The 24,281-nt window shown below is 37.0% G+C and overlaps 1 non-coding gene across 1 annotated transcript; it reads left to right on the plus strand.

Annotated features, from left to right (window-relative positions):
- On the plus strand, positions 1-71 carry TRNAG-GCC (transfer RNA glycine (anticodon GCC)). Its single transcript has one exon. It is a non-coding gene; the product is annotated as a tRNA-Gly (tRNA).
- Positions 72-24,281: the final 24,210 nt, after the last annotated feature.

Consider the following 24,281-nt stretch of genomic DNA (forward strand, 5'->3'; position numbering starts at 1 on the left):
GCACTGGTGGTTCAGTGGTAGAATTCTCGCCTGCCACGCGGGTGGCCCGGGTTCGATTCCCGGCCAGTGCAGCTTTTTTTTTTAAATGTCAAAATAAGTTTATTTAAACCAGAGGAGGATCCAGATTTTGGCGAAGGGGGGGGGGGGGGGGCTTGCGGGTCGGGCGGCGCTCATGTTTTGCGTATTGGCGGAGCCTTTAAACAAATCGTAAATACATGATTGTTTGTTGTTGTTTTTTGGTCATGTCGGGAAATCGGGGAAGGGAGTGCCCTGTGTAGTTTAATCAAGCAGTAATGTTATGTGGTTTAAAGTAGAAAAAGGGGCACTCTTAATTAAAAAAACAAAGGCACAGAAAGATAATGCGAGCGCGAAGCGCGAGCCGAATTTGTTTGGCTATTCTGGCATGTGTAGTTTGATATATTAGCTAGTTTTCGCAATTGCATCAGGGACGTTCTTCACCGTAGTAAATCTATTGAAAATACCCGTCAAATCACAATGGACAGCTTAGAGGGCTTTGTCGAAAATTGGTGAACCGGGACAGCAGATCGTCCTAAGATTCGGAGCTGACGAATATTTTAAAATAGGCTTGTGTCGTTTGTCCAGATTCCAGTGCAACATTCCTGTTTCATTCGCCAATTTTTCTACAAAGGCTTCTTTGTCATGAACCTGATGAAGGGATTTTGACAATAGATTATCTACGTTTCAGAAAGCGTCTGTGTAGTGTTGCAAAAACTCCCTACTATCTGGTATCATAGTAGTCGATCCATTTCGCAGTTAGTGAATGACTGGACATCACTGACCGCGGGGAAAGGGTGTAGAGGGTGTAGAGATTCAAACCTTGAAGTAAAGACAAAATAAGCAGGAAGGGTGTGGGTAGGATATTATTTTTACTGCCCATATCTCTGCAATTATAACCGTTTCAAATAATGAAGAGGAAAGTAATGATACATTACTTGAAAGAAAACAAAAGGGTGTTTTAAAGTTTTAACCACACCAGCTTTCAGCTATGAAAAAAATGCTACATTTCCTTAAAGATACGGTCAACTGTTCAACATCTACTCGCTCGCATTTTAAGTATCCCAAGTTCCCAACCAATGATAAAAAATACATTTTTTATCATTGATTGGGATAAATAAAATGCGAGCGAGTGGATGCTGAACAGTTGATCGTTGTATAATTAATCTTAAGGGGCTGAAGTTCTGTATGCACATTGATTACAATAAGCTAAAATGGTGTCCGAGCCAAATATTATAATTTATTTAGATAGATGACCAATACAAATTTAAGTTATCACTTTCTAAGAAAAACGATTCTAAGCCGATACCAGGCAGAAGAAAATTATTCGTACCTATAGTAAAGCTGCAGTCTACTTTTGTGGAGTTTCGTCCCAAGTATTGTTGTCCGATTGCTTGGCACAAAAATACATTACGCTCTCACCTACTTCTAGAATGCAGACCGTAAATTTTGAAGAAAAAATACATTTGAAAAATACATTGTTGTGATCTTAGATCACGACAATCAAGGTCACGTGTTTAATTCCGCCCCTTCAGTCTAGAACGTCATTGCAACTCCATCGTTTGACAAGATTTATCCTTTTCCAGAGATAAACACATACAACAAACATGACAAAGGAAGGTGGAATAAAACAAGGGATCGGGGGGGGGGATAAGGGAAGGGAAATAGAAGACATATCAGTTGTTAATATTTTTTCCAACAAAGTTGTGAATGTGAGAGTCTAATAAATTAGAAAGGGGAAGACGATGGTAAGACATAGCGAATCTAAGGCGAAGAAGTGGCTGCGGCTCCCTACTGGCGACACCCCCCCCCCCCCCAAAAAAAAGAGAGAAAGGGGGAAAGAAGAGAAAAGGAAGAGCAATAAAAAGGAGAAAATGAAGAAAGAGAACAAGACAAGAAGATGTAGAAAAGGGTAAAAGAAGAAAAGTGATGAAATGAGAGGATGGGGAGTATTACCAAAATGGCAAACCTTTCAATCACTAATAAATCAAATCGCGCTCGCTGTTTAACAAGATCCGTACAATTTTTTTATAAGAGAAACTGAAGGTACTCATATCCTGTTTTTAAGAACATATACAAAAATATTTCTGTTAGCTTGTCAACCTTTCATTGCATTGTCATTGAACTTTGAGATACCCACCCTGTTCATGATTTCAAGATTCTTGAAATGTAAAGTTTTTAAGTTTATAACATAAAAACTGGCACTTCACGCTTGCATCAATGATTTAGTTAGATACGTATCCTGTTCAAGAATGCAAAATTCGTTTAAAATGTCCCTTTATCAGATCTCTAAAAGAAAAAAATGTGTTACTCCCCCGCTTCGCGTTCGCATTACGTGTATTAATGAGAAACATATCATCAAAATGTACCTGCATGTTAGAGTTCTCAAAACATTCCCAATTGGGTAAATAGATAAAACAAACAAAAGAAAGAAATACAGTTTGCGCTTCGCATTCGTATCAGTGGCGTAACAGGCGGGGGGGGGGCAAGTTGACCCCCCCTGGCGGATTTCACCGGGAAAATAAAAGAAAAACGGGAAAAAGAAAAAAGGAGGGAGAAAGAAAGGGAAAGGGGAAGGAAAGGGGAAAAGGAAAGGAGGAAAAGGAAAGGGAAAGGGAAAAGAAAACGAAGAAAAAACAATTTTTTTTTAATGGAAAAGGAAGGAAAGCGGGAAAATGTACGATAGAAGAACATTTGAGAAAGAACAAATCATTCCGAAATAGGCCTATGTAATGCAATATCACGGTGGGAAATGAATTAAAAGATGACAAAATGGCAACCAATAGCGGGAAACGAAGGTAGAGAGGGTTAGTCAAAAGCTAAATTGGAAAAGAAAAGGGACAAGGAAAAAAAAATAATAACACGACCGGGCTGCCGATGATTGAAATTAAAGAGCGGGAAAAAAGATGGACTGCATACAACATTGTGCTATAAGCTTGCTAAATTTTATGCAAATAAGCTACTGGTGCTTTGCCCCAGACCCCACGCAGTAGGGGCCGCTCATTTATAACCTTCAAATGGCTCTATAACGCCCCCCGTTCAATCACTGGCATACAGGCGCGGGGGGTCTTGGTTCCACACCCAAGAGAAAATAAAAGAAATTGTAGGAGACAACGTATAATGAAATGAATGGAAACAATGAAATGCGTTATTTGCTGAATAAAATGGAAAAAGCTATCACATAATTAGAATTTAATTTCAATTGGTATTTTTTTTTCCAGCTCGCTTTGCATGCTGGCGACTTTTTTTTTTACAAATTTTCCCACATTGCTATGTTTTGCCCCTTAAAAATATTTGGTTCACTATGCAACCGGGTTGAATAAATGTGTTGTGTAAAAGCTATATATTCTGTATATTATGACCGCAATTTGATTAAAATAGCGGCAATCTGCGAGGTTTAAATGGCTTCGGATATCAAGAAGTTCAGGGAGCTCCGCCCGGACCCCAACCGCACAGCACTGCGTATGGAAGGGTTGGGGCATGGCCCCCAAAAGTTATACAAACAAGAATAATAAAAAAAGAGGAAAGAAAAGCAAAGGAAAAGTGTAGGATATGATTTTATTTACTGAATATAATGTAAAAAAATAGCTCAAAGTTAGATTCTCATGAAAAGGTGATTTTTTTCTCGCTCGTTTCGCTCGCTCGGGACTTATATAAAGCAGCTTTTTAGCACATGTGCTATACTGCTCCCCTTTTTTTTTCTTCTTTTTTTACTCTTCACGCTACTTCCACAAAGAATCCTGTTCACAGTGGCGTATACAGACCACAAAAAAGGAATCTAAAGAGAGAAGAGTGAAATATATTATTTTCTGGATATCATGTCAAAATCTATCACAAAATTGGATTTTTGTATCAAAAAGATCCAAATTTTTGCTCGCTCGCTTCGCTCGCTCGCAACTGTTTTTAAAGATAAATTCTGCCCGATACGCAATATCTGGCCTTCTCAAAATAGTCGCCTCATTACACCATTACGCCTGTTTATACCATGATATGACCGGGAAATTTTTGGCTCTTGCCCCCCCCCCCCCCCCCTGGCCACCGACCCCTGATACGCCGCTGATTCGTATTTATGTAGATACCTGTCCTGTTCATGATTTAAAAAAAAGTGTTAAAATGTGCAGCTTTCAGGCCTGAATATCAAAATTCTCTTAGCTCGCTCCGCATTCGTATTTTGATTATTGAGATACGTATTATATTCATGAATTGCTGCAAACAGTCCTCGCATTGGTTTTTATGCTAGAAACGCAACTTAATCGTGATTAGAAAAATGATTTAAGTGTTCCTTCTTTAAGTTTTAATGTATGAATTATCCCCCCCCCCAAAAAAAAAAAAATAATAATAAATTAAATAAAATTAAATAAAAATTAAAAAATACAGCTCGCGCTTTGCGTTCAAATTACAGTATACCATATATCGTTTGTTAGAATAAAATACATGCTCTGAAGGGTTTTAATTTGCCCACCACCTATATTATGAAATCCTGGATCCGTTTCTGGATGAGAACAGGGGGGCGTTTCATGAAAGGACTTGTCGGACGTTTTATCCGACAAGTCCCATTTTATCCGACAGTCACCATAGTAATAGTACCTCTCAGCCAATCAACATCAGAGAAAGATGTCAGATCTGACAACTTGTCGGATAAAAATGTTGATGAAACTGTCCCCTGATCTGTGGAGGAACCGCCAAAAGTAGCTCAATCAGCATTATTCAATGCATGAGTGCGCCCTCTAAAGAATACAAACTTTATCAGTAGAATGAATTCATATAGGTATAATAAGCTTATTTTATCCACCTCTAAGAATAAATCACATAAACAAATCTATTGATTGTTTAAACGTTCTTCCATTTTTTCTACCTTGACTCATTAATTTCAGCTGTCTTTGCCATTTGCTTTATGTGAAAAAAGTGGAGGAGAGACAAAAGAAATTGCAATTGTTATTCAAAAGAGGGTATAGAGGGAATGAAAAAAAAAATTAAACGAGTCCTTAAATGGCTCATCTTCAGGTCAGTAGAAGAACATTCAACTCGGTTTTCACATTATTAATCTAGTCCTCACGAAATACCTAGTCTTGTCAGGAAAATGAAGTTAACATTATACTTAAGTCTTAAAGACTAGCCCCCTCTCTCTATACTACGAAAAAAGCTTTTGGGTCGTCCCTGATGGCACTTAAATCGCTAAAGAAAACCCCAGTTATCCCCCACCCGAATACCTATCGATGCCTATTATGATGGTGGTATGTTATTTGCACTTGTCCTTTATTTCCTAAACGATAAGTTGCATGGGTCATCTTAACCCACTTCTCCCCCATCTGTGTATAAGAAAAAAATAGTACTGTCATCATATTTTTTAGGTTGTCATCTATTGATAAAAATAGTTAAAAAGAAAATAATACTGTTCACAGAAAAGAAGACAGTAATTATTTTCCTTGTTTACATTAAAGACCTACATTCATACTATGTGGAGATTTGTGGCCCCAGAGGATTAGTCTTCTGACTTTGAAACAGAGGGTCGTGGGTTCGAATCCCAGCCATGACGTAACTTCACCAAAAAATTCATCCACATTGCGCTGCACTCAACCCAGGAGAGATGAATGGGTAACTGGCAGGAAGTTATTCATTCAAATGTCACCGCGCTGTAAAAGGCTGCATGCGGGCTAAAGGTAATAATATCCAAGTCTTGGAAGCGCATAGGGACGTTATGACATAGTGATATATAAGAACTGCATTATTATTATGACATGTCTTCAGGTCGGAATATCATAATTTCCAGCTTGCGCTTCGCGCTCGAATTATTTGATTAGCAAGATAGGAGAACGATCCCCTTGCTGCAAACAGTCCTTAAAATGTTTCCTCTTTAGGTAAAAATTATATCAAAAATTTCCGATTGCGCTTCATGCACGCGCGCATTAGTTCTTTGGTAACATACGAATCTTCTTTGTCAGTTAAAACTAACTTAAACTTTTGGACTAGCCAATCCCGCCAAGCTTTTAGTCTTTCAAGCTGCCAATCGGAGAAAACTTGGATGAAGATATTTTCCGACCCCCCCCCCCCCCCTCTTGGCAAAAACTGGATCCGCTCCTGAAAGACAAGAGGAAGAGTGGAAATGATACCGTTCCAACTATCCACTCCGTATAGGCCTATAAAATCATACAATGCGTGGTAGTCGCATTTTCGCATATACGTAGAAAACCATTATTGGCCATAAAACGTATTATGGCCAAAAGCCACCCCAGGGGGGGGGGGGCAATGGGAACCAATTTACAACTTTGTATTTTAGTATTTTAGGTCCAAGTGGTTGTCGGATATGTGTTCATCGGCTAAAATGGCAAAACAATCCACGTTTTGAAGAAAAAAAATATGCCATTTGCCCACCATCTCTAATTTGCGCTATATATACATAACTGCGAAAGTCACGCGCATGCGCACTACTGTCCAATCGTGGTGATACATTGTGCTACTTCAAGGTACTTGTCAAGAAAATTATGATGACTTAATGCGATCTTAAAACACCGGATTTGATCAATCATAATGAATAGTAATCCTCTGCAAACAATTCATATTAGCAATATCACTTTAATTGATTCACATAGCTTCCAATAACCTCGTTGTCAAAATTCGGAAGTTTGGATTACTTTGTATTTTGTAGTATGAGGTACATAGAGGTAGGTCAGTGATGTAGGCCCTTATGAACCGAAAATTTTGAGGGGGGGACAGAAATGGCGTATGGTATGGGGCAACATTTGTAAAAAAAAAAAAAAAAAAAAGCTGCTAGTGAAGCGGGCGAGCAAAACCTTTAAATTTATTATATAAATTTATATATTTTAAATCTCTAATTTTATTTTTTCCCTATTCTTGGTGTCCTCGACCCTACCCCCATCTGTATGACAGTAATGCAGATTGTTGAATACTAGTATACACATGAAGCAATCTAATCTAATTCACGTATGGGATGGGGAACAATTATCACTAACAATAACTGTTTGTAAACAATAAATTGGTTTATTCATTTATAGTCCAACACGTGTAGCGAATATTCTATTTTCATATCCATGTCGATAAATTTGTCGATGGACATTTTTTCCAGATTACCCCTTTTTAAGGGGGTGCCCCTCCCCATTAGAACCTTCGCCCCCCCCCATTTGCCATACACACTTTGCAAAAAAAAAAGGAGCGACCACCGGTGCATGTAGCGGGGGGGGGGGGGGTACGGTGACTGCACTTTATATTATCCTTGAAATCATTTTCTAAAATCACCTGCAACAAGGGTTGAGGTCATTTAGTGAAGGGATTACATGCGATATTAGTATACACCTTTCGTAGAAAGAGAATAAGAATAAGATAAAAGAAGGTAGGGGTCAAATCTAAATTTGACCTATTCCAGCCATACATCATACATGTCATAGGATGTATGAAATTAAGTGATTTGTCATCTTATTCTCAAAGGCTATATCATTCTTTGTGGTCATATCACGGTCTCTTATTACCCTATACCTTGAAAATGCCTTTTTTTTAATTTGAATTGTAAAATTAACTACTTTTCTGATGAATAACAACTTGACCACTTATTTTAAGATCACTATATATATTCATAAAAGTTTCCAAATTAACACCCTTTTCAATGCCCCCTTTTCGCTCCCGAAATGCAAATAATTCTAATGATTTATAACAATAACCTTGTAAAATGACAAATAAAAATATGGGAAGAAATGTTGGTGTTGCAAACGGGAATACATTTTTCAGAAACAAGCATTATAATGATTTTGACGCAAGTACATCTGATGTTTCAAAATAATTGATTTCCATTTATTTTGTTCATTTTGTTAAAGATGATTACACTTTAAAAGAGCAAAAAGCTGCTTTGGTGCGAAAATGGGGTCTATAGCCTATGCTTTAAAAAAATCTATAGGAAACTTTTTATAAGATAAAAGGACATGCCAGATGTTTTATCCGACAAAGTCTGTTTTATCCAATAATCACCATAGCAACAATTAGACACTTGTCCCTCTTAGCTAATCAAAATCAAGGAGAGTCGTCAACATGAAAAATTTTGATGAAACGGACCCCTAAAATATAAAAAAAATATGTAAGTTTCAAAGGGGAAATAACACCGTGGATAATTATGTGCACAATATGTTCAAATTTCGGACATATCCACGGTGTAATAATTTTCTGGCGTTACTCAGTGGCGGCATCAGAATTTGTTAAATAGTGGGGGTGGACACAACTTTTATAGGGGGTCAGAGGGGCATTTACTTTACATTTTCTTTCCAGTTTTCAACATTTCTGGGGAGGGTTGCAACGGGGGGGGGGGGGGGGGGCAAATGTCCTCAGGCTCATATCCTCCTCAGTGTCGCCACTGGTTGTATTCCCCTATATTATAACCTTTATTATTATCTATTATCATTTATCAATCTCCGAGATCTTATGATTTTCATTACATTATCTTATCTCTCCATAAATGTTATTCTGATGACGTAAATCATAAAAAATAAACAGGTAAGATGTCAAAAAAGGACACACACATGCAGGAAAAATCACAGGTGCAAGGGAAGGGCAGAAGATGTTATTTTAGTTTTCAAATGATCTTAGAAAGAGAGAGAGAGAGAGAGAGGTAGAGAGAGAGAGAGGGAGATGGGGAGGGGGGGGGGAGAGGGGGAGAGAGAGAGGGAGAGGAGGGGAGAGAGGGGGAGAGGAGGGGGGGGGGAGATGTTTATATACTCCAAAGGTTCCATTATCCGAATTTCCGGAAGTGTGCTATTATTTTTAGAGTAATAAACAAAATCCTTTTTTTTGGGGGGGGGGGGGGTTGACGAAATTTTAAAGTAATGCAATTAATATTCGGATTAACGAACTTAGAGAATTTACGTGTTTCGGAATAACGATCCTTTGCGACGGAATAAAAAAAAAACTTTAGACATGGCCCTACGTCGCCTAAATGTACAGCCAGTTGAGGAGGTCACTATAAACGCCAATATTATTTGATTCTGAGAAGGAGGAAATATATTATGTATATGAAAGATATCTTGTTCCCCGGAATCGTGCTTTGTTCTGAACAATATTTAACGTGCAAGAATAACAAGATTATTTGCATATCTAATTATAGAAATGCGTGATGAGGATGCAGTAGGAGGGCCTGTATTAGTATGCCTTGGAATCAACATATAGCTCTGGATTAAAGATTAGATTAGAATGGGGATTTATCTGAAGAAAAGCCACAGAGGAAATGGACTCATTACGAGACGGGGAATGAATCACATCAGAATGCTTGTCTCTTGGATTTTGCAATATGCATATAGGATACAGTTCACAAAGACAGAGAGGAAGAGGGGAAAGTAGGGGCGGGGGAGTCGGGGGAGGGGGTAGCAGCAATCATTTTCTTTGTTTTCAAACGATTAGACAAGTTTTTTTTTTTGTAATCTAAATCATGTATGTGCCGATTTACTCGATTAAAAACCTCGGATATGGCATGCTTTATCCTAATATATTTTTTTGTTGAGTAAAGAGATCGTCAGATCCATTGCGTGGCTGAACTTAATGCAGGAGAAGTATACCCAGTGATGGAACCAATCAATTTACCTGATTTAAACTTCATTAAAAGAAACGCATCTACACTGGTTATGTGTTAGTTTGTGTTCTTTTTTTCTCATCCTTCTCCTTCTCTTCTGTCTCACTCTTCCCATTCCTTTTCACTCTCTTCATCCTTTCCTTTCTTCCCCCCTTTCAACCCTTCACTTCTTCCTTTTAATCTTCTTCATTTCATTCTGTTTCTCCTCCCCATTCCTCTTCTTACTTCATTTTCCCTTCCCTTGTTTCTTCCCATCTTCATCTTCTCCTACCCTTTCTTCTTCATCTATTCCCCGTCTCCTTATTCTCCTTCTTCTTTTCTCCTTCTTATTGCATGTATTTCTTCATCTTCTTAGTTAGCGTTGATCCACTAAAAACACATTGTCACTTGTTGAATTCAATGCACAATTGATTTTTATTATTAAAATCATTTAAATCTCTCTGATCATACAAAATATATATTGCAGAAAAGGCCCGTGTACTGGAGTATATGCACAGAAAATAGAAATATACTCTGTTCCTTAATATTCTGACAAATTGCATTAGAATCATTCACCCAAGTTTCTAAACTAAAATGGCATGCTTTAAGAAATAGATGAAGTCAGAATACTACAAGTATTCTATCTTGAATGACATATAATCTTTGTTTTTTAAATGTTGTCTTTATCTACAAAATGTAATATTTACAATAATTTTTCTTTGCAAGCAATGTTCAGGATCACAAACCCATATACACAACAGTCAATACAGTCAATATCATACAAAAATATATCTACATCTCTTATGATACATAATCTTATTCACATCACATGAAATAAATGCTAGATTGTATGGTTGACCTCTTATTACAATCTGGAGAATAAATTCTTTACAAGTTTCAAAATACGTATATACACTGGCAATTTGAGGATTTACAAGCATTAAGAAGATAAGTTTGCTAATTATATTCATAGAACATATTCACAGCTGATACATGACCATCAGTACATATGAAAAATACCTTTTATATATACAAATTGGGAATACAAACTGAAAGAAACATTCTGAATTGAAAGAAATGAATACTGAAATCTATCTGAAAAAGGAAATATATATCCCCAAAATCCAAAGAGCAATATTGCTCTAACTCGTTCAATTAAAAAAAATATAATACAATTTTATTTCTACTCTAAATAGATATTTGAAAAGATACTTAAGATCAAATACGTCTCCTGGTGTCAATCACAATAAACAACGATGGCTAATACTCATCAATGTTACATAGGCATTTGTTCAAAACACTATCCAGAAACCAGGAAGGGTGGGTTTCTTTTGATATTTGCCATCGATCACAAATATATTAATACTTCAGATAACGTCCCACATGGCAAGTAAACAGCCATTTAAAGAAATAAGCAGCCAATGTACATTGCATTTTCAGTTCTGAGAATAAATAATACCATTATCAAAGAGGCACTGTGATTTTCATAGTATTTTGTCATCTTACATGTGATGTAGAAAAGACACAAAATAATTCAAAGGCTTTATTGCAAAGTCCTGCAGAGAGATTTGAACCCTGGACCTTGTGGTTCAATGTCCAGAGATTTATCCACTGAACCACATAAGCACAGCATCCTATGGGCTACCAAACAAACTTGAAGTGCATTTACATTGCCAAAATTCTCTCAGTTAGAATTTGCACATTCTTGTCGAATTATCCATGATGTCACTCTGTGGTTAAGCTGGCCCATTCAATTGAATATAACCCAGACAATATGATTTCCTTTAAGGTGAACGCACCTGTCTTAAAAATTAGAGGAAAACCAGAACATTTACTTGTTATCTTATTGCTTCCATAGAATCTAATCTACTTGGAATCAGTTCCCTCTGGATTATACATCCCTGGGTTACATCGGGGGAGCATTTTATGAAAACAAATAATCAGTCGATTTCATTGAGAACTGTTATAAGCTACTGAAATCCTTCCATCTGATTGGTTAAGAACAAATACATCAGTGAAAATCACCATTTGTTTCATGAAACACTCCCTGGGCCTCTCGTATCTAAAAACTTATCCTACATCGACTGGAAATGAACATTTATGAGCAAAAAAGGAGTAAGATGTAATCTTGTCAGATGTTTAAGTCCTGTTCCCACAACAAAATTCCAGGCCCTTTGATTTCAAAATTTCTTGATCTTTCCAATGAAATTGGTTATAACATCACACATATGTATGTATAATGAAACAAACATAATAATATAATATGGAAACATTCCAATCACATAAGTGCTTAGGTATCAGATGTGTATGATGTCATTGTGAGCCCCCAAGTGCATTATGGATAATTTATTTTAGCTTTCATGGTTTGAATATGTTCCCACACATATGTCAATACATTATTGAAGAAATGTTACTAGCTCTTACAAAACTAGCATACTCATCTTGTTTCGCAGTTTGCTTCCAATTTCTCTCAATTATCTGCCCTCAATATTTCGCCTACCATATGGTGTCGGGTTTGAATTTACGGGATCCGTCAACGTCACTCAATCAGCCAAGCATAAAACGCAAGCTTCCCATGGGCACATGCAAACTATCCTCTACCGCACACTGCACATGTGTGTGGGTGCAATATCACTTATGACTAACGCAGAAAGAAGGATGTGGGACTACAGGGGGATTAATTTCAGCGAAACATTTCTTCAAAAACTTAAAGATTGGGAAAGTGAACATGACTATACACAAACAAAGTTACAAGTTAGTGTCCAAGATACAAACAAACACTCCAGGAGTTTCCACCCGAGCTGGTGCTTGGGATATTCTGCTATATCATATTTCCTGAACTAGGTTGCGTTGTCCCCCTAGATAGATAGTGACCAATGATGATGATACAGGTGATAAGAGATGAGGTGTGGAGGTCTGTTATCATCTATCCATCTAACCCATCAATTTGACATCCTTATGTCCCAGTCACATAAATGCAACTGACTCCAAACCGACCAAACTTTTACGTTATTACCAATGACATAATACGGGTCCGTTAGGATTCGGTTTCCTAGGTGTGACTGATCATTATCTAATGCATTCTATGGAAAAACAGGAAAATACAGTAGTATTCGGACTTGGACTTGTCAACAAGTTGAAAGGAAACCAGGGCTGTGTAGCACAAATGCTAGCAATGAATTGCAAAGCTTGCAATGGCGAAATAAAGATCATTGGTGTATTTGAGCATTTTGCTCAAACGAGAGTGACTTGTAACCAATCAAAAATGTTGTTCCAAACTTGCAATGGACAAGAGGTCTCTGATTTACTAGGCCAAGATCGATGGAAGATTTTGGTTGGTAGAATAATTGGAGATTGCATATACAGTATACAGATTTGAACAATCATTCTGTATTTCTTTCCATGCTACTTTGCGATTGGTCATTGTCAAGATATACTTAAGGATGCAGTCTCTGATATCAGACTACAGCTATCTGCAAAGAGTTTACTCCTCATCCATCTCTCATCATAACCTTGAAATATTTTCCCCTGGTCATCTCACCTTCCTGGTCAAGACAATCATCTGACCTCTGAAGTGACAAGTAATGTCCAGTAGTCAAGAAGGTTGGTCACTCACCTATTAGACACCACCAAGAACCTGTGTAGGTGTGTTTGGGGTTTTACAGACATTTATCGATCAGATATGATTTATCATGTCTGCAAATGACCCTTGATATCATAATGCAAAAGACGTGACAAAGCAGTATTTGGTGTTCTGTTAAAACCTAGTATTTACACATTCAAACATTTCAAAGACAGCTCATAAAGAGTTTCATGCACATTTCAGAGTTATGACAATCTTCCAAAGTGAGTAAATTTGCCTAGAAAGAGTTCTCTGCATAAACCAGGGGATGCTTTCAGATAGTATGAGCTTGCTACTATTTCCATAATTCTAAAAATCAACTTCTTCTCGGTTGACCTCATATTTGACTTACAAGGCATTATTTAACACCCTAAATACAATGTCACAGTTATATCATGCATTTTCCCTTTATGCAGCCCTCTTTTCACCTCTTCTAAACATGAATCATCAGATTCAAAGATTGATCACCTGTTTGGTGCTAACATATCGCTCATGAACCGTTTGATTGAAAACAAACTTTGAATCATTTGGAAGGGGATTCCACAGTGGGCAGAGGAGAGATTATGTACTTTGTATTTTAATACAATGGTGCTACTCATTCCATGCCTAATCGGAAAATATTCCACAATTGCATTATGGGTTAAAAATAAGCGCATCCTCCAAAACAATACATCCAAATTTCTGTCTTCCTAAAACCAGAAACTACTTTTGTTAGTCATAGGAGCAACAGGCTATGCATCTATACTACTTGAACATACATAAATCAGAATATTTCATGACTTATAAAGAATACTGAAATGAACATGAAATATATCACAATTTATACAGAAATGTGTATTTTGTATACCCTAATGTTAAAGGGCACAGTATTTTTGCATCCCTGAAATGAAGTATGTCCATATTTCTGGAAGATCAAATTCAAATATATTACTTTTTATTCTACTTAATCTAGTCTAATCATAGAATGACATATTACAATTCATTTGCACAATATTCCCAAGTCCTGAGAAAATAGAGCTTTGTTTTTGGTCCATAATTGACAGGTAAATGTGAGAGAAAACAATGGAATATACACCATCTGGTGCAACTGAACAGTATCGCTTTGGAGTAACTTTACAAATAACATTTTTAGTAAAGAAAATAGAAATAGCATGCCATATCTACTGAAAATTAATTATGGGATAACAGGAGATGAAAATGACATTGAGAATGACTGAGAATGTTCTCGGCGAAGGTGTTGATGATGAACGATTATTATAATAACATTAGTGATGACACTACTGCTGGCAACAAAGCTTCAGCAGTCTATCAGAGACACTTCATGTATAGGCCTACACTTCTTAACCTTAAATGGACTATACACTCTACCTCCATTTTAAGATATAGGAGAGCTGTGATCCACATTTCAAGGAATATTGCACCAATATAACGATGGAAGGAAAGTCTCAGCTGAATGAATAAAAAACATAAGAAATTGTGTCTCCATGGTACACTTTACTCATACATCCATCAGATACAATCTACTGCTACCTAAACTGTCCAACCATAATCTTATTACACAGTAAGTCAATTGAAGCTTCAAAATTGGATACCTTTACTTTTTGCCAGAACGTAATGAAAAAGGGCATATCTGTTAAGCAATGAACCTGTTTGTATGTCTGACCCACATTGTTCATTCACAATACAAACTGTTCTAGCTATGATAAATGGAGAGGATGACCAGTCTGCAGATGAACTATACACATATCATTTAAGAAAGGCCCTACATAGAGAAGATCAGATTGTCAATTGCCCCAAATTCATATTAATTTACATCAATAATTAGATGTATTTGCCTGATATGCTTGTTAATATGTCTTCAATTTGCTGCTCCGAACATATGTACACAAATTCTCATGCAATAGCGCCCTCCTCTGGTGACCCGTGGACACGCACTTCCCTAAACTTTCATAGAAGTCTAACCTTCTTCTCTTGAGGTTGAATCCATCGTATAAAATCTAAGAGAAATTGGTTCTGTGAAAAAACAGGAGTAATGCAAGACTGTTGAGATTATGGTTGGACAGTTGTACATTACATCTATATGTAACCAAGGAACGACTACAGTACAACTCTCATGAGATGTGTACATTATTATGAGATGAGAAATAATGAGATGGTAAACTCACAAAATGGGAGCATTTTTTAATGAAAATTCAACAACTAAGCAAAACAATTTCTTACATATCAAAGCAAAGGAGGATATGTATTTAAGAGAATCATCAAAATATGTCAATAATATGATAGCATTTGGGTGCAATAACTCAACTATTAAGTAACCTGCAATAAACCAGCAACAGCAATATCAGCAATATATTCTAAAAGCATATTTGAGAGTTATTTTGTACTCAAAATAACTACCACTTTGAAGTTCTATCCAGACCTGACAAAGAGCCATTACTTCGGAAGCAGTAATCTCTTATCCACTTCCCTCAGCTGGTAATGAATGAAGAAGTCCAATATCGTTTCAGCTATTCAGCCACAATTGCACTGCATCAAAGTTTCCTTTGGTCCTACATTTTGTCCAATGAATACTCTTAGAATTGGAAATGGATCCTTGGTACGTCCATTGGGTCCTTCAAGTACCAATTGCAGCCCTGACTTCATGGAGTTGTTCTGGCTACCATTTCATGAAGTTTGTCAGCACTGACAATGTCATTCTCCATCAGTTACCACAGTAGGAGTCAGAGACCAGCCAGTAAAAACCAATGATTTCACTGAAATCTTCTAAGCTTGCATTCTCATCCATTCACATCCATCTTCCTTGGATTCCCCAACCTTGCATGACCAAGGTTATAGTCTCTGAGGTTCTTCTAGTCTTTGATCTGATCCTTAACATGCTCATTTGCTATTTTCCTTGACCAAGTAGAACTTGGAGGTGGAAGGAGAGACATGGTATCTTTCACATCGATCTTTCTTGGATTCCCTGACCTTGACCAAGGTTATAGTCTCATAGTCTTTGAGGTTCTTAGAGTTGCTGAGGTTTTGTTCCAATCCTAACCATGTTCACTTGCTACTTTTCTTGACTGAGAAGGAATTAGAAGTGAATATCTCAACGGGGTATCTTCTAAGCTTGTCTCCCTCCATTCCACTTTCTAGGATTCATTCCTTGATCAAGGTTTCTTATTGTCTTTGATCCAATCCTCACCATGTTCACTTGCTACTTTCCTTGACCGAGTAGGACTTGGTGGTGAAAGGCTTGAGGGCTTCACTCAGTGAGCAAAGCAGGGAGGCATGCAGCATGTCATCCAGGTCAATCTCCTCTGCTTCGGTCTCCTTACGCACCAGGTCATTGACCCTGGTGTGCAGCTTGCCCAACCAGTGGTAGCACGTCCGGCAGTCATCCCGGTACTTGGAGCGGAACAGACCTGGAGGCAGAGAGGGGATGAATTTCATGACAGGGATAAACACAGGAAGGATAGGGGGTGGAACGGGTATGTAAACAAAGTTTGCGGTCATGTATTAACGCTATATCCTTAGCTCCTGATGTAACCAAAAATTCAAGTTTGACCCTTACTTCCTTTGCCAAAGGAAAAGCAGTGATGTCAAAGAAAAGAGAATTTTGTGGAACAGGTAGATAAACAAAGTGTAGAGTTATCAATAAAAAGTAATCCCAACCATAGATACAACCTTCAATGCATTCAAATATCATTTTTACTGAACATAATGCAGTAAACTTGATATCAATAAAGTACAATCAGGAAAATGAAACTTGCCTTATTTCAAGGATTAAAACATTGGAATAATATAACTTTCATATAATTTTCTTTGCCAGTGGGAAAATAAGTGTCGGGCGGGATGTTGTGATGATGAACCGAGTGCTGGGGAAAAATTTTGAGTGGTGGAATATTCTGACCATTGTAGTGACAAAACTTACTAGAATTATATGGATTCACCTAACTACAGGAAAATAAAAAGTGGGATTTTATAATGCAAATGGGATTTTTCTTATTTTCTATGGGATCTTCTATTCTCTACTAACCTCCATGATGATTCTTTTCAATATCTTTGCCAAACTTCTTGAGCAGGACATGAACAAGCTCAATTGCAGCATCCATGATGGCTTCATCTTTAGTGTAGAATAGCCTGTCAATCACAGGTAACACTTGAGCTGCTAATATCAGGCTCCATTTATCCCTGAAGAAAGGGGAGAGAGAAAAAAGGAAGGAAGAAATGTGAATTTTCTTTTATGGTGTGAATTTTGGACCAGTACTTTTCAACTCATAGACTTACATGTATTTAGAGTACACACATAAAAGTGTTTGTAAATAATGACTTTTCTGCATCACTGGAGACTCCTTCTGCTAAATGATATAGCAGACCTAGCACCTGAGAACACGTTCCAGTCATTCATAGTCAATTTTTACCGTACAAATGACTTTATGAAACATCCACCAGTTTTATGATCCCCCACCCTCACATAAATCAGATACTACATGTATGTTACAACTTTCTTTTCTCTAAGAATAAGATCATGGGGAAAAAAAAAATTTCAGTAACTTTTGAAAGTTTCCATGGCAAAAAATAAACCAATCAATGCGGAGGCTTCACAGTATACCATGTAATATTTTGTGGACCTACATTTATACTCCTAACTTCGAAACACTGATAGTGTTCATAAATGCTTGGTAGATATATGATGTGACAAACTTAATCATTGTTTAGAAGCTTAATAAAACTACTTAACCACAATAACTTGGTCCACGGGGATAGTTTATTCCAAGTATAAACACAAGACATGATTTCAAGCCAAGATTAGCATATAATTATATCATAATACTCGAGTGTTATCACCACCTTATATCGTACGCTTGATATTTCTTCACCCCTATCTACCTGTATACATCATTGCAATTATCACATTATCAGTGCAAATTAAGAGTATTAATGACACATCTTTCAGATCTGTAAATGCCAATTTTTTTATATAAATGTCACTCTTGTCTTGAGAAGAGACATCGTAATGACTGCACAGACAAGGTAAGAATCAATCTACCTGGGCTATTGTCATTTTTGTCACTCATCATCAGCCATCTCATAGACAAGGGGCAATAGTACCCGCTGTCAGATATAATTACTATTCACCTTGAAAGGAGTATATAGTCAAAACTATGACACATGTACCCCAGGGTGATGAAGGATCTTAGGATGAGTTAAAGATGTGCGTCAATTGATCACTGAAGTCAATTAATCAAACAATGGACCAACACAAATCAACTGGTTTTTACTCTGAACATTTAAAAGTTATGTTGAAGATGGTGCATGTCAACATGTCACAACACCTTACGTGTATTTGCTATCATTTTCCATCCTCCCTGTCTCTCTCTCTCTCCCTTTTTCTCTTTTCTCATTTGCTTTTCATAGTAACTATTTCATGCTCCCAAATGAGAATAAACGGTTAAGTCTTCACCCCCTTCCAACAGTCAGTAACATTCATGGTTTATATCTTCACTCCAGATCAGACTTTCTGTTGGTCTCATCCCATATGGTTTACTCCTTCTTTGTCTCATACCAATTCATCATCTACTCACCATTTAGCCCATTTGCCATTTTGTCTAATATCCAGTTTAAAGGTTATACCCATGTAATCTATTATCCACTTGGTCTAAAACTATCAAGTCTAGATATGAAAGATTTGACCAAGTATAAAAAGTAGACAAAGTGGAAGTAAGACCAATTGGGGATTAGACAAAGAGATCTTTATGGCAAGCCAAGCGCTGTGTAGACCAAATGGGTAAAGCACATGCGGTATTAGACTATCTTTGAGAAGTAGACCAACTGCTTTTAGACAAAGTGAATATATATAAACTCTTTCAGACAGGAGCTGGTAACGATCAACAGTGACAGGTGAGTCACGACTGACGGAGGCATTCCCTAGCTCTTGGCCTTGGCATGCTGAGTCTCAAGTACACTTTTCAGCAGGCAAATGACCTTCTTAATTAGGATTCCACTATCAATCTACCTTCTTTCCAAAGCTCGGCACTTCAAACAACGTACGTGACTGTTGTGGAGGATTCTTCATGGGGACTAGGTAGAGACAGTACATGCAATTTTCCTTGTCGGTAAATACTATTAGTATATTACACTATAAATCACAAAACTTTAAGGTCTGGGGGAAATGACAAGAAAAGCGATAAAACCCAACAAACAAAAAAATCAGAAAATTCTGAGGCCGACTGTTACATTGATGTTCTAACAATGGCCGTGGAATTGTTTTAAAAGTGGGGGAGGGACTGAAAAGCATGAAATGACAATTTGAGGGTCATTTTCATGTTTTTGTACATGGTTAAAGAAAAAAAGTGGGGACAGGGCTGAATTAAGACGCTTGCCCTACTTGATTCCACTGCCCATGTCTTACAACTGCAGGAAGAATTGGGGCCATTGGTAGAGAAAGAAGGTTTAAAGTTACTAATTACTGTAACCGAAATAAAGTTTCAAAAAGTGCAGACTTTTTTTCAAAACAATTGGAAACAGAAAAATCATGCATTCTCAGTGCTGCAGTGGACTGGAAAGAAATGCTGCCCTCTTTGTTGGAAGTAAAGCCATATGATGCAATGCATTGATTGAATACATGGCTTTGACACTTTTATGCTTGTGGACAAGGAAGGGTACAATTACAATCAAAGTTTTATAACCAGTCTTTAATTTGTGTATAAATTCAAAGAAAGAAGAAACCAAACCACATTGAGGTATTTCACAATTCCTGTTTAAAAATGCATTTGGCAGAATGACACAATTTTTAGTCTGCTCTCATGAATCTTTTTTTTTTTCAGAATTAAGTTTTTACTGAAACACATAAAATCAAATTAAAATATTCACAGGATATTGGATACACTTACAAGTCAATTAAAGCAAACCACAACACGCAAAATGGCTTAAAAGCAAAACCTGCATTTAAAGAAAAGGCAAAAGGCAAAAGTGTAAAGTATTACTTTTAATGGGATGAACCATTTAATTTCAACGTGTAGAAAGATAATTAATTTGGCACATAATCTGTAGCATCTACTGAAATTCCTTTCCCAAGTTTGCTTTTATAATAGTTGTAAACTGACAAAACAATTATAGATGGCAGGACAAATGTAAACATTCACATTGAAAAAAAAATCAGTTTACAATACAAAATGGCAATATCTTCATGTCCATGTAAGAATAGAAAACTATTGTACGCTGAAGAAGTCAGAAAATTTAAATTCTGGAACCCCTTGCAAGATAACATTCAATTCTGAGACAATCTACAGAAATTCATTATTTCTGTTTTCAAGGCAGGGGCTTTAAATCACAAGCAAACCCTAATAACTTCTAACAAAACATCAATTCCCAAAACAAAACCATCTGATTACAGCCGTAAACTTACACTTGAAGAGTAAATGATAAACACTTGAATTTGAAAGGAGACTCTGGAGGTCACCCAATTAGCACCCCTACACTCCCCTGGGAATATTTAATCAAGTTATGCATACAAATATGACAAGGGGTGTTGATGTACTGCAATGAGAAGATTACGAAGCATTTTTAAAGTACAGACACACCCTTGCTGATAGATTAGGCAAGGATTAGCACCTTACATAATAAAGCCCTCTAAAACACATGCATCAAATTTGCAGCTTTCATCAGGAAGCTGAAGAATGCTAGCTATTTTAGGATTAATATTCTGATGTCTTTCATTGACACAGAAATGAATTCGGTCCTGATCACATTTTCTTCACAAAGAAAAGATAAGGTTGAAACACTGATATCAATTAAAAACAGTGGTGTTTTTTAAAGTGATAAGCCTGCTTTTGTAAATCTACAGATGAATTATTTTCAAAATCTGAATTCATTGTCAGAAAAAATGAAAGAATATCAAACAACACATGTTGTGAGAAAGATAGGATCTACTTCTTGTATTTATGGGTAAACTAACAATCGGTGTTTTAATGCAAATAAATTGGATTCTGACCAAAAATCTAAAAAATGTGCATATTTTTCTCTTTTTTTAGAAATAAAACAAAGATTTTGTTTTCAAGCAGGATTGAGGAAATTTTTTAAGGTAGCATCTTTGTATGCAATAGAGCTTTCTTAAATGCAATCACTCAAACTGCCAAGGTAAGTGTTAAAAGGACTTTTACTATGACAAATAAATCCATTACCGCAAGATGGCACTAAATCTCACCGAAACAAAAGTCAATTTTTCAGTGAATAAATACTAATGTAAAGATCACATGAAGACTTTTCAAAAGATTAAACATGTTAGAATAATATTCCATATAAATCACATTATTGAAATTGTACAAAAGCTTCACATGTTTTAAAAGAAAACCAATACTTTAAAAAAAAACATTAAGTTCAAATGACTAACTTCATATCTTCATTTGATTAAAAGATACAATTTTACGGAATTAAAATATATATTAAAAAAAAAAAAAAAAATTGACTCAGTTTTGATACTCTGGAGCCTTACCATAAAACATAGTAATATTACAACAAGTATTGTGTGTATCTCATCTGTAATTTGTAGAAACAGAAAATTTTCATCAAAACTATCAGAGAAGTAGTAATGTCTAAGAAGGATATCCCCATTTCCAACTCTATGGGGGACCATAAAGGCAAGATATCATGCCAGACACAATGAAATGATATCCAAGATTTCAGAGGCTATTGGTCCACCAGTCCTTCTGAGATTTTGAAATGATACTGGTATGGATGGAATCATTTTGCATGACCGGTAGAGTCCCAACTGTCTGTCTGGCGCTCCTTGATTACTCACACATTTTGCTGTAGCTGGGACTGGGGCTAATCTCTTCTATCTCATCAAACTCCCCTCCGGTCAGGAAGGATAAGTTAATGATTAAAAGGAGGTTCTGGTGTGCAATGATCCAGGTGGAATAATGCCAGGGGCACCCGGACGACGGACGACAAGGAATCAATGACAGGACTGTGATGTATTCTACTGAACCTGGTACTCATGGGAAAACCTTAATAAGACATTGGAAATGTCTGTGAACTGTTAGGGCAGAGAGGTCAGATATTAGTTCTATAGCATCAAAAGTTCGACTTAAGGGGCATTACAATTGGCCGTGCAATAGATACAACCGTTGATATCATGTGCGAAATATACTGTAACCAAATGGTCGCAAACAGTTGCAGGACCGATTGTGAAAACCACTTTACAGTCCCACAAAATACACATACTAATTCTCATCTAGATTTCTCTGCTGGACAATGAAGATGAACACCCGATCAAGAAATTTGCATACTACCTGAATAGTTCACGCCATCCAATGGAAGTACAGACTCAGAAGCTTTTAGTCTTCCCAAGTTCTCTGCCTCATACATTTTCAGGAAATGAGGGTAATGGCCAAGAAAAGAAGGGGATGGAGTGTGTGGAGAATCAGAGGGTGGGGTTCAAAAAGATTAAGATACTAATAGCTGGGATCATCTAAACAGTTAGAGGATCCCATATAGGTGCCTCCATCAGGTGAAGGATTCTTTTAATATGCAATTCACATAAGCATGGGATAAAGAGGTATTCTATCTATGCAACCATGTATGCAACAACATATTACAAAAGGGTGAAGGCACACGTGGATTGATGATAGCTGCCACAGTAGGAGAAGTACAAGAAAGACGAACCTTTCGAGAAAGGGAAGGCAAGGACTCTGTTGCGTATACTTTACTATACAATTTTTAACAGCCAATAGAAATCCAGAATTAAATGGAAGGTACCACTGGATGGTGAGGTTACAATACAGTAGTAATTTTTATGCAACAGACCCAGTTGAGAGGTGAGACAACATAAAGAGAAGGAAAAGATCCTTGCTAGTTCCTCCATTCAGGGAGGGGCATTGACAGGATCAATGACAGTTCAATCCAAAAGATGAGTTTGGTTGAAAATGTAAAATTTGGGGAAAACAGTTAGCGGACATGGTGCCGGAGGAGGACTGCAAAAGAAGTTTTCCAATTTATGAGATAAAATCAAGTTTCAAATCCCAAGGACCATATTTGATCTAAGGTTAAACTTAAACTGTTGTCTGAATCGGTGCTGAACTATGGGAATTCAAACATGACACTATTCTCTCACAGAATATGTTTAATTTATCAATAGTTGATAATGCAACTTATACACTGCTTTCCTCAGTCCTCACTGCCTTTTTCCTACATTGGCTAAAACATATAGAAGTTAGGATTTTTCATTTCCATCTTTGATAAAATATATGCAGTCTTAGACCATTGCTTAAAAAACGATTTCGGAATAGGAGGTTGAAAGCCAGTGTTGATCAAATCTAAGGTGAACAAGTTCATCCACACCTTTAATGTGGTGAGAGGACATTACAAGACCGCATCCATGTGAGATATAGCATTACAAGGTGTTCCATCTTCCCCCATACCACCCACATGAGAGAAGATCATGGCTTGAAAAAAATGAGGGCATGCAGGAACGAAGGAATCGAAGCGATCGGAACATGATACGGGTGGTAATTTGAAACAGAAGGATGCAATGAAAGTGTGAACAGTGTGAATTTCCTGAAAAGAGACTCAAAATATAAACATAACATGAATGAAACATAAGACTTTAAAGACCACGGAATGAAGTTACACAAAGCCTCTGAACATTTTAAAAAGTGTTTATAAAGAAATCTACTTAACGATGAATAATCCCTTTCTAACGAGAAAGCAAGCAATACAATACCTATACAAGAATTACAATGATATTCTAAATGTAAGCTCAATTTGCATATGCTCAATGTCAAGAGGTGGCGCTTCATCAGAACGAAGTAAGCCCAAAGTTTGAACTTCGAACTCAAGCCGGAAGTCGACATGCATGCGCATAGATGCATGCTTGTGCGCATGTACATGTTGGGGCATGTCCCATAAGACATTCTGGGTTATGGTGAAGAGCAGGCTAATTTTTGATCTAGCGGGCTTATCTGGAAATATGTCTAATGAGTTTGGGGCTAATTTTTTTGTGTGAAATAATGGGCGAGACCATAAAATATGTCTGAAACTCTCTGATCGAGCTGATTCATCGGATCGAGAGTAAGGGGACAGAGCACCGACATCGTTCTGACCAGACGCCCTTCATAT

Source organism: Lytechinus pictus, chromosome 3, assembly GCF_037042905.1.
Source record: "Lytechinus pictus isolate F3 Inbred chromosome 3, Lp3.0, whole genome shotgun sequence".
Classification (NCBI taxonomy): domain Eukaryota; kingdom Metazoa; phylum Echinodermata; class Echinoidea; order Temnopleuroida; family Toxopneustidae; genus Lytechinus; species Lytechinus pictus.